Genomic DNA, 11,910 nt, shown 5'->3' on the forward strand with positions numbered 1-11,910 from the left:
TTCCCAATTACTCATGAAGCTGAACATCATTTCACATTTTTTTGGCCTTTGGAGTTTTGTTCTGAAATTTGCTTCTTCCTTTTCCCATCTAGTTTTGCTTTAATTGTTATTTTTTATCTTACTGAATGTTTGGAGTTCTTACGTTGTTATCATTTGTCATGTATTGCAAATATATTGTCCTAATAGATCACTGTTTTTGAAGTCTTTCCAGTGCAAATTTAAGCAATCATGGATGCTGGTAAGAATTAGGACAGTGCCAAAGGTATGCCTGCATTATTATTATTATTTTTTGTCCAACTACAGTCATGCATTGCTTAATGACAAGAGTATGTTCTGAAGAGAAAGCCCTTAGGTTATTAAGCCACTGTGCAAATGTCATCGAATGGACTTCCGTAAACCTGCATGGCATAGCCTATTCCTCCTAGGCTACAAACCGGTAAAGCATGTTATTGTAGTGAATACTACAGGCAACTGTAACACAATGTACTGGTGTATCTAAATATATTTTAACATAGGAAACTTCCGATAAAAATGTGGCATAATAAACTTAACTGGATCACCATCATATATGTGGTGCAAAAGGTTTTAATTTTTTTAGTGATTTTTTTTTAACTACAGTGGTTCCTTGTCCCTCCATATCCATGAGGAATTGGTTCCAGGACCCCCCATGGATACTTAAAGCAATAACTGCTTGAGTCCTTTATATAAAATGTAGTATTTGCATATAACCTTTACATCATCTCAGATTACTTATAATAACTAATGCAACGCAAATGCTATATCAAACGTTGTTATACTATGTTGTTAAGAAAACAATGCCAAAAACAAGTCAATACATGTTCAGTATAGATACAACTATCCTTTTTCTTGTCTTATCCTTAGATCTTGTTTAATAAGATTAGATTTAAGACTAAGTGGTAAGGAGGATGGGAAGAGAGACAGAGGAACAATGTATTAATGACAGCTTTTTTGTTATTGTTGTTGGGGTCTCCCTATGTTACCAAGGCTGGAGTGCAGAGATGCAATCATCGTTCACTGCAGTATCCAACTCCTGAGTTTAAGTGATCCTCCCTCCTCAGCCTCCCAAGTTGTTGGGATTACAAGCATGACCCATTATGCCCAGCAGTGGTAGGGTTGTTTTGTTTTTTCTCAAAGTTTAATGTCATTATTCTTTTATATTGAAATATATTTTAATACTTTTTTTGAAATATAACTGATTACTTAGAACCCAAATTCTGGAAACCTTTGAAAAAATTTATTCCAATAGTCTCTTTCACTGTTAGCATTCTCTGATCCTATGACTTATTCTTCTCTTGACTTTCTACATCCTAATGGAAATATGAAAATCAAAGAGCTTAAGGAAATTTGTGGCTGTATCCATCAGGACAGAATAGGTTACTCTGCAGTAATAATAATAAAAAAAAAACAACTAAAATTTTTCAGTAGCTTACAATAACCAAGTTTCTCATATTCAACTAGGATCAACAAAGGCACTCTTCTTAGTCACTTTGTAATGTCACAAAAACTTCACTTTGACACATGCTTTAGCAATCAGGAAGTCCCCAAAGTAAAACATTATTTTTGCTCACATTTCATAGCCAAAGCAAATCACATGGACATTCCCAAATTCAAAGGATGGGAGTATTTCATTTGCAGGGAGGATCACTAATATTTGTGAACAATAGTACACTGCATATATGAGGTCAGAAAAACACAGGAAAAATAAAAGAATTTTCATTGGAGTGAACATTTGAAAAACAAGAAATGTGAGTTTAAATATATATTTTTTTAAGGAAAAATACAATATATACAGAGCTTCCCACACTCAACATCAATCTCTTACACCTCCATCCTTTCCTTCAATAGCAAGACATTCAATTTCTTCCGCATTTATATGATCATTTGTATGCATGTTTTTGTGAATTACTTCATCTAATGTTTCCATAAACAACATATAATGGTATTTTATGTAGTTACCTTTTTTTAAGCTTTGAAAAGTTTCATAAAATTGCTCACATCTTCTTAAATTTTGGATATTCAAATATCCTTGCATATAAATACCATATTGTGCTATTTTATAATTTACACAAAATTAAAATAAAATTTCTTATGTAAAATATATATATATTTTTAATCTTACTCCATCACCCAGGCTAGAGTGCAATGATGCAATTTCAGCTCACTACAATCTCCCCCTCTGGGTTCAAATGGTTCTCCTGCCTCAGCCTCCCAAGTAGCTGGGACCACAGGCACGCACCGCCATGCCCAGCAATTTTTTTTGTATTTTTAGTAGAGACAGGGTCTCACTGTTGTGGTCAGGCTGGTCTCAAACTCTCAACTTCATGTTGATCCACCTGCATTGGCTTCCAAAAGTTCTGGATTACAGGTGTGAGCCACTGTGCTTCACCTCTTTTTCCATTTCTAAGTGATAACTTTTAAATGGATATAACCACCTCAAGTCTATTCGGGTCTCTTGCTCAGGTTTTAATCAGGTTATTTGTTTTCTGATTATGAGTTTCTGATATATTTTAAATATTAACCCATTATCAGATACATGGTTTGCAAGTATTTTCTACCATTCCATGGGTGACCTTTTTATTTTATTTTTGTTTTACTGTGCAGCAACCTTTTAGTTTGATGTAGTCTCATGTGTTTATTTTTGTTTGTTGCCTATACATTGGGATTCATATCCAAAAAATCATGCCAAGGTCAATGCCATGTATGATTTCCTCTGTTTTCTCCTAGGGATTCTTTGGTTTCAGATGCTATGTTTAAATTCCTTTTCAATTTTCAGTTTATTCCTGTGCGTAGCATAACAGTCCAATGTCATTCTTTTGCATGTGGGCCTCCAGTTTTTGCAATGCTGTTTATCCTGTCTCCATTAGGTGTTTGGGCATGTTATTGAAGATTCTTTGACCGTAGTGGTGTAGGTTTATTTCTAGGGTTTATATTTTGTTCCATTCTTCTATGTGACTGTTTTCATGCCAGCATCATATATTTATATATATCTATTTATATATGTGTATATATACACACATATATAGCATATATATGTGTATATAAATGTATATTTAATTACTGTAGTTTTGAAATATAACTTGAAAGTAAGAACTGTGGTAACTCCTGCTTTGCTCTTCTCGCTCAAGATCACTTTAGGCAATTAAGGTCTTTTGTAATTTCATACAAATTTTAAGGATTTATTTCTGCTTCTGTGAAAAATGCCGTTGAACTTTTGATAAGGATTACATTGAATCTGTAGACTGTTTTCTATAATAGCATTTTGACAATATTGATTTATCCCATTGAATACAGAATATTGAACACAGAATATCTTTCAATTTCTATTATTTTTCTACTCTCTGTTTATTTTGCTTTGATCTTTCTTATTTTCTGTCTTATATTAACTTTGGGCTTGATTCACTCTTCTTTTTCACTGGTTCCTTGAGGTTTAATGATACATTGTTTATTTGAGGTCTTTCTTTTTTCGAATGTACGTGTTTGTCATTATAAATTTTCTTCTTAGCACTGTCTTAATGCTTCCCACAAGTTTTGGTGTATTGTGTTTTCACTTTTGTATCAAGATTATTTTTATTTCCCTTTTCATTTCCTCTTTAAACCACTAGTTGTTAAGAATTGTGCTATGTTCACTTATTTTTGAATTTTCCAGTTTTCCTCCTGTTATTGACTTGTGGTTGTATACTATTGTGGTCAAAAAAGACACTTGATACAATTTCAATCTTCTTAAATGTATTAAGACATTTTTTGACTTAAAGTATGCTCTACTTTGGAGGATGTTTCCTGTTAGCTTGAGAAGAACACCTGTTTTCCTGTTATGGATGAAATGTGCACATACATCTGTTAGGTCCATTTGGTCTAAAGTGTAGATCAGGTCTAATTTTTTTTTCCTTACAGATTATCTGTCTAAATGATCTATCCATTGTTGTAAGTGGAGTATTGATAATTGCAACAGTATCAATAGGGTTACCTATATCCCTAATATTATTGATTGCTGCATATCTCTCCCTCCAGATATTATTGTTTGCTTTATATTTTCAGGTGCTCCAATGTTAAGTGTGTATTTATTTATAATTGTTTCATTCCTTTAATCAACTCATCCCTTTATCATTATATAATGACCATCTTTATCTCTTCTTACAGCATTATCTTAAAGTATATTTTGTCTGATATAAAGATAGCTATCCATGTTTTTTTTTTGTTTGTTTTAATTTGTATGGAATATCAAATTTTCTCATCTCCTACATTCACACCATATATGTCCTTGAAGCTGAAATGAGTCTCTTGTAGGCAGCATATTGTTGGGTCTTCCTTTGTAATCCATTCAGCCATTCTGACTTTTGACTATAGAATAGATTGAATTTATCTTCAAGGTAATTATTGATAGGTAAGAACATACAATTGTCATTTTGTTCATTGTGTTTTAGCTTTTTAACATATTACTTGTTACTTTATTTCTCCCTTGCTGCCTTTCTTTGAGATTTTATGATTTTCTGTAATGTCCTGCTTTGATTTCTCTTTATCTTTGGGTATCCACTATAGGTTTTCACTTTTTGATTAGCATGGAGCTTATATACAATATCTTGTAGTTGCAGAAACCTATTTTAAACTGATAACTTTTATTATATTCAAAACTCTATACTTTTTTACTCAGTCCACCATATTTTATATATTTGAGGTCACATTATTTATTTTTAATATTGTATATTTATTAACAAATTATTGTAGCTATAATTATTATTACTTTTGTATTTTAACTGTCATACTAGCAGTGAAAGAGATCTAAACACCACTATTACACTATTTGAGTGTTCTGTAATTTTTATATATTTACCTTAATCAATGAGTTTCATATTTTCATGTGCTTTCATGTTGCTCTTTAGTAAACTTTTGCTGCAAATTCAGAAATTCTTTAAAACAATTATTTTGAATTCTTTGTCATGAAATTTATAGATTTTTTGTATTTTGTATAATTTTTCATGTCAAATAATTGTTTTAAAGGAGAGTTATGAGGTACAAGAGAATAAATAAGCAATTCAACTAAAATGAAAAAAAAAAAAAACACACAAACAAAATGAAAAGTTCAATAGAGAGATGGAAAAACATAGAACCCAAACTAAAATTCTGGAGCTAAAGAATAAAATAAATGAAATAAAGAATATAAAATGAAGAATCAACAGAAAAATTGATCAAGAAGAAAGAATCTGTGAAATTGTTTCAGCCAGGAACAACCTGCAAAGGGTATTATAGAGATAAGGGCTCTTCATCCTAGAACATATCAGTAGTCTCTTTCACCAGAAGTTCAGCTGACAAAGAAATTAAACCAGTCCATCTTCCTTCTACTCTTATTCCTGGGCCATTTGCCAAAAAAGAGTGTGAATAGATTGCAGGTCAACTGTTTAATTACTTCCTTACACTGCTGAATGAAGTTTGTTCAACAATTGCCAAGCTGATCATCAAACATATTCTTTGCTATTGCGTACAACACTTCCTGACTTCTAAAATTAGATTTATGTATAGCTTCAAAACCCACAATATCCCAGTAGCTCACTGTTGAAAGTACTAAATATTTGATTAGGTCTTTAAGGGTAAAGACCTCAAAATTTCTAAGAAGTTTGTGCCATGGACAAAATTTGTTGGTTATTTTCTTTATCTATCTGTCCAGATTTCACTGTATTAGTATTTCCATAGTGGTTCTTATAATTTATTTGGGCTGGAAATATCATAGTTTTGACATAGATGAAGGGGTTCTTTTTGTATAGATTTTACTCTTTTTGTTACTTTCTGTTTTTATTAAAGGGGAGTTGGAGTAGAAATACTTTTGCTCTGCATCTTCAAACATAAAGAAATGTTTCAAAAGACCTACCATGCCATAACTGAAATTTCCGTGGTTTGAAGAAGTCTACCAAAAAAAAATTGCTTCAATTACATATGTTTGCTTTTTTTGTGTGTGTGAATTAGCTAAAAGATTTGTAAAACTCTATATTAACTTTTGAAAGATGCAAAAACCTTTTGAAAAGCAAATGCTTACATTTTTAATTATTGTTTTGAATTCTAAAACTATATGAATGACCCAGGCAAATATAAGGGTAAAAAAAGGGGGTAAGAAAAGGAAAACCAAAACTGATCTTTTCGTTTGCTTTTAACTATTTTAAACAAGAATCATCTATGGAGTTAAATTTGATTGTCAATGATAAGGAATTTAATTCACTTCAAGGAGACAGTGAAAAATACTGCGTTAGATTATGTGGGTATTTCAAAAAATATATACTTTGGGTTACTATTTTTATATATTTTGTATTAACAAGAGAATCAAATGTAAAATTATCCTAAGGCATAAGAAATTATTGGCCATTTCCACTAAATGATAAGTTTTCTGGAGAAACTGCAATACCTAATTTATCTTTTTACCTCTCATATCTACTATTATACCTTGCTGGTGGTGTGCATTGTACTGCTGTCAATTTGTGATAGAAATATTTAAACAGTGTCTTTTAATTAATATTCTCCTAATTAGTTAGTATATCTCAATTACAATGTCAGTGTTTTCTTTTCATTTATAGCATGTCATTTATCACTAAAAACTCTAAATATTCTTTCCAATGAGTTAAAAGAAAGAAAAACTATTCTCTGTTGGAACATGAATAGCAAATTTTCAGAAAATAATACTTGTCAAACACAAAGATGAAAAAAGAAATCCTAGTCAATTTAAAACACAGAGAGGACTGATATTGATGGAACACAAGTGTCTAAGATAGAATTGTACGGAATTCCTATAGTAACACCCAATTTTTGTAAACTATATGTCCAGGAACAAAGGCTCCATTTTCGATCTCATTGTGTCTAAAAAGCAATCTTTCTTAGCAAAGTTCCAATATTCCTCTTCAATTTCAATATGACATTTTGTTCTAAGGTTAATAGATATTAGAAATATGTCCAATCACAGAATATCAGCTACAACAGGACAGTAAATATAGAGTAGATAATTCTGTGGCTTTGATTTTATTGCTAGACTATCAGAGGAATCAATTTGGACTAGATGTAAGATCTTCATCCTTTCACACATTCAGTCCCAAATAAGGCAGTGTCGTTGTGAAAAAACTTTGAGTTTAGGTATGGTAAGTTATGCTACTAAATATTAATAATAATCACAGTACTGCGTTAAGGCATATACCTCAAAACATATCTTAACATGTAAACATTGTGACAAGTGCTAAGTATTTTGACAACATAATAAGTACATTTGGATGACTGAGTGAAACATGTCAGTTCCAGCAGAATTATTTATATGTGTGTGCTAGAGGACAGTGAGTTTGGAGCAGTGTTAGGCACTAAAGCAAGTTTAAAGCAACAACCCAGGAGAGTCCAAAAAGGAGGGAAATACTGTGTCTGTTTTAGTCTGTTTGGGCCACTATAACCAAATACCATAAACTGAGTGTCTTACAAAAGCAGAAATTTATTTTCCACAATTTGGAAGACTAAATTCAAAATCAAGCAGATTTTGTGTCTGGTGAACGCTAACTTCCTAGTTCAAAGAGGGTACCTGTGGCTCTGTCCTTATTTGCTGGATTAGTCAAGCATCTTATTCATAATAGCACTAAAAAGAGTTCCACTCCCAAATTCCTAATACTATGACCGCAGGTATTAGAATTTCAACATATAAATTTTTGGGGTGAATTCACCCTAACAATGTTTGATTATTGAACTAATTCTAATAGTGTTGTAATTACTGACAGCTAACGATGGATTCACTGAGAATTCTGAGGTGTTCCTGTTTGCCTACAGGGTTTACTGTAATATATATATGTATATATATGTATATATATATACACACACATATATATGTATGTAATATATATATGTATATATATATACACACACACATATATAGTATATAAACTGTAGTGTGTATATATATACACACACACTGTAATGTATATAGTAATATATTTCTTGTTCTGAGAATAAGACAAGATCATGAGGTTGTATCTTAGAACTACGTTCAATGCCCATAAGAATCCAAGAAACTTAATACATGTAATTGGAAATGTTTTATTTCTTCATGGTGGAATTCTCGACATGATCAGAAGCTGTACTGATGGTGTAATTCAACTAATGAGAAAGACTGCAAGAGGCAAGAACTTTCTTTTTCTCAAGAGATTGGGAAATCATGAGGAGAAAAAACTCATAGAGAAAGAAAGGCAAAGAACTTTATGAAAGGATAAAGGACAACAAATGATTTTGAGATCTAAATACTGCTTCTAGACCTCAGTCTTTTTGTTGCTGCTGTTGTTGTTTGACAAGTCCACAGATTGATAGTTAAGGCCAGGAAAGGAAAGTATGCAAGTAAACTGAAAATGTTTGTGGTAAATTTGGATTAAAAGGCAGCAATGATTTGAGAACTAACGTAGCACATCACTGTTGAAGGAAAGAGATTCTTCGCAAACAAAACAAGACTTTGGCATACCAAGAGCTTCCACCCATCAGTAGGTAGCTGAGTTCCATCAGTGGTTTTGTCGTGAAAGAAGAGCTTCAATACAGCATGGCCTTTTTACAAAAAGCATTAGCATCAGCAGGAAAGAGACTGGTTCCTATATTGATTAAAAGGCAATTTCACCTGGCTGTGTAACAGGCACCTCGGAAGCCATAACATACAGAAGGAAAAGAGCTGGTACTGCATGATTCTAAGGAATATGTTCACACATGAGATATGGTACCCAGCTTTTCAGATAGAGAATTTGGAGACATTGAAAGCAAGCTGTAAATGCCACAATAATAAACGATGTCAGTCTTAGACACACAATGAAACATAAAACTTGGAACTCGTTTTCACTTAAATCTGGAAGTTAATACCTAACTGAAGAAACGAAGCTGCTGTTTAAAGAACACATTCAATTCAACAAGGCTGCACTTTCAGGAAGAAAAACTAATTACTCATGAGTCCAGGATATGATGACAAATTAAGATTGCGTGGAAATAGAAGACCCTGGAGATGGAGATATAAAGGGACATGAGGGACATGTATGTGTCAGAGAAAGTGAAAATGAGTCCATACAAAAACAGTTTTGGAAAAGACTACAGAACAATAGAAGCAATCGGTTAGGCTGGGCAGAGTGGCTCAGGCCTGTAATCCCAGCACTTTGGGAGGCCGAGGTGGGCGGATCAACTGAGGTCGGGACTTAAAGACCAGCCTTATCAACACGAAGAAACCCCGTCTCTACCCAAAATACAAATTAGCTGGGCGTGGTTGTGCAAGCCTGTAATCCCAGCTATTCAGGAGGCTGATGCAGGAGAATCCCTTGAACCTGGGAAGCGGACTTTGCGGTGAGCTAGGATTGCACCATTGCACTCCAGCCTGGGCAACAAGAGTGAAACGCAATCTAAAAAAAAAAAAATTAAAAAAAAAAAATAAAAGAAAAAGAGCAGTCGGTATTCGGTGTTAGGATAAATGCTTTGACTTTTTAATGACAAATACAATCGAACTCGCCAAAGACAATTTGTTAGCCTTTCTAACTGGGACGTGCAGGGATGCAATAGATTAGATCTAACTCCAACACACAGCCTGGAGTAAAGCCCAGACAAACTGCAATATGAAGCAGAACTGCCCTTAAATAACCTGGGGATTTGGGAGTAAAAAAAATTGTTTAAAGTTACCAAGAATTTAAGATTGTTATGTAACATTATTGCAGCAGAAAATTGAATATTAAACATTTTTATACTACTTATGAGTTTCATTCAACTCATTTTCAATTAAATGTACAAACAATGCTTGGGGAAATAGCAACACAATTTCCACATGTGATTAGATTATTTCACAATACTCTTAAAAATTTTAATTTTTTAATCTTTCAAAAACATTTCCCTTATAAGATATTAAAATAAAATGTATAAAAAATATCACAATTTAAAGTTTTTTTTTCTATACTTGAATTTAAAAGCAACATTTTATGGCTGTTGAACAACTCTAACTTCCTTTCTTAAATCTTCCTTTCTCTGAATTACCTTTAAAGATTCTAGATTTGGAAAAAGCTGCTTACCACCACTTATAAAATATCTTGTATACTCACGGTTAACTTATAACCTAATTGAGAGTTGTGGGTTTCACCTGTGATGTCACCTTTTGTAAAGTTCAAAATCCAGAAATATTAACTGCTTGGTTTGGCTAAACTCAGGTAACAGAATATTTCAAAGGATTTTCTTCAAGAGTGCTCAGCTTGATTAAAAGTGTATATTCAAGTTATAGGTATATTTAAAAGGCCTTTATGTTTTTCTCTTCGTGGATCACGTTTCTCTTGAAAAGAACTTTTCTGTTGACTGAATTACTTTTCCCCCACTCTGGTCTTTCCACTCTAAATGTACCCAGGATAACTTCTGGTGGCCTGAAACTTTTTGGGAAAAATAGAAAAGGCATGATGGATTCCATTTTGGGAGAAACCTCTATTTTCCACATGGAACTCCAGAATTTACAGGCTGATAGATCCCACTCAAAATCTGTTTTGTCTTACAGCTATACACGTTTATTAGGCCCTAGAAACTTCACGGTTTTCTATCCCTGCTCTTAAAGGGCTCCACTGGGAAGCCAATAATTCACTTAGGAAACAGGACAAGAAAAAAATCTTATAAATGCTGTATCTTCTTCTGTTTTTCTGTGTAGCGATATGTGTTGTGTGTGATGACTGTAAGAAGAGCTCTAATTGATTGCCTTAAATAAAAATAAGCACTTAAATCAAATATTATAGAGGAAAGTTAAAACTATAATGTGTTTAGTTTATGTGACTTTAATCTTTAAGAAATAAAAATTGTTTTAAAGATTAAGTTGGTAAAATGCAAATGTCATCAAAATGTAAATAGGAGGTATAAATCATGTAAGTTAGATACCAGGTTTGCTAAATGTTTCAAGTTGTACACTGCCTGCTTTACAGCTTGGTAAGGCCTGGAGACATAAGAAATTAACCATGCCCCTAACAATGCTGAGAAAAGTCAGACTTTATCTGCATCTAGTACATAATTAAAACAACTAACCAGGTTTCACAGTAAAGTTGAAAATTGCTAAGAGTTACCATTAAAACATGTAAATAAGAGAACTAAAAAGAAATTTACATGCAAGATGTGTAAGAACAGTAAAATGTGTTTTTGGTAAAAGATTATCAAAAGGTATAAAAATGTAAACCTTGTCTATGGAAAAAGGATTATTTTGAAACCAATGTAAGGGTAAAATTTGGCTTCTCTCCCTTGTACAGATTTTCATGTAATAGAGAAGATAGTGAAATATTTTGTTTGCCTTGTTGGTAGACTGCCAAGGAGAGAAAAGGTTAGATAGGAGACAAACTGTTTGGGAAGTGAAGTCTTCTCTCTTAATGAGTAAAGGTTATTGCCTAGTTTTAAAATTTCTGAGTCATCATTTTGGCAAAATAAATAACTTACGTGTAATCGGGAATTGTATTTCATAATATCAAGTGTTTTAAACCTCTAACATTTGACAGGCTTTCCAAAATCAAACTTCATATTCAAAATTGTCTCTCCTGAAACCTAGCTTTTATATGCTACAGAGGGTCCTGAAGCATCCAGAAGAGAGGTAAACAGAATTTTCTGACATGTTTAGGTAAGTGGGATTGCAAAAATTATGTTATATTTTAGTGATAGTTTTAATATATCTTCCAAAATTGTATGGGATTTTAAAAATCCTAAACCTTGAGTATATGCTGTGAATCATAATAAGGATTATAATATTAAGTTGCTGCAAACCACAGAAATAACCAAATATCTTTGCCAATCATGTTCTTGACTGTAACTAACCTGAACACTTTGTCATCTACAGAAAATTGTTGTCTTGTTTTAATCCTCTTCAAAAGATGTTTTACAATCAACTGTAGGACTTTAAAAACATGCTCACAA

The sequence above is a fragment of the Macaca nemestrina genome, chromosome 1 (assembly GCF_043159975.1).
Source record: "Macaca nemestrina isolate mMacNem1 chromosome 1, mMacNem.hap1, whole genome shotgun sequence".
Taxonomy (NCBI): Eukaryota; Metazoa; Chordata; class Mammalia; order Primates; family Cercopithecidae; genus Macaca; species Macaca nemestrina.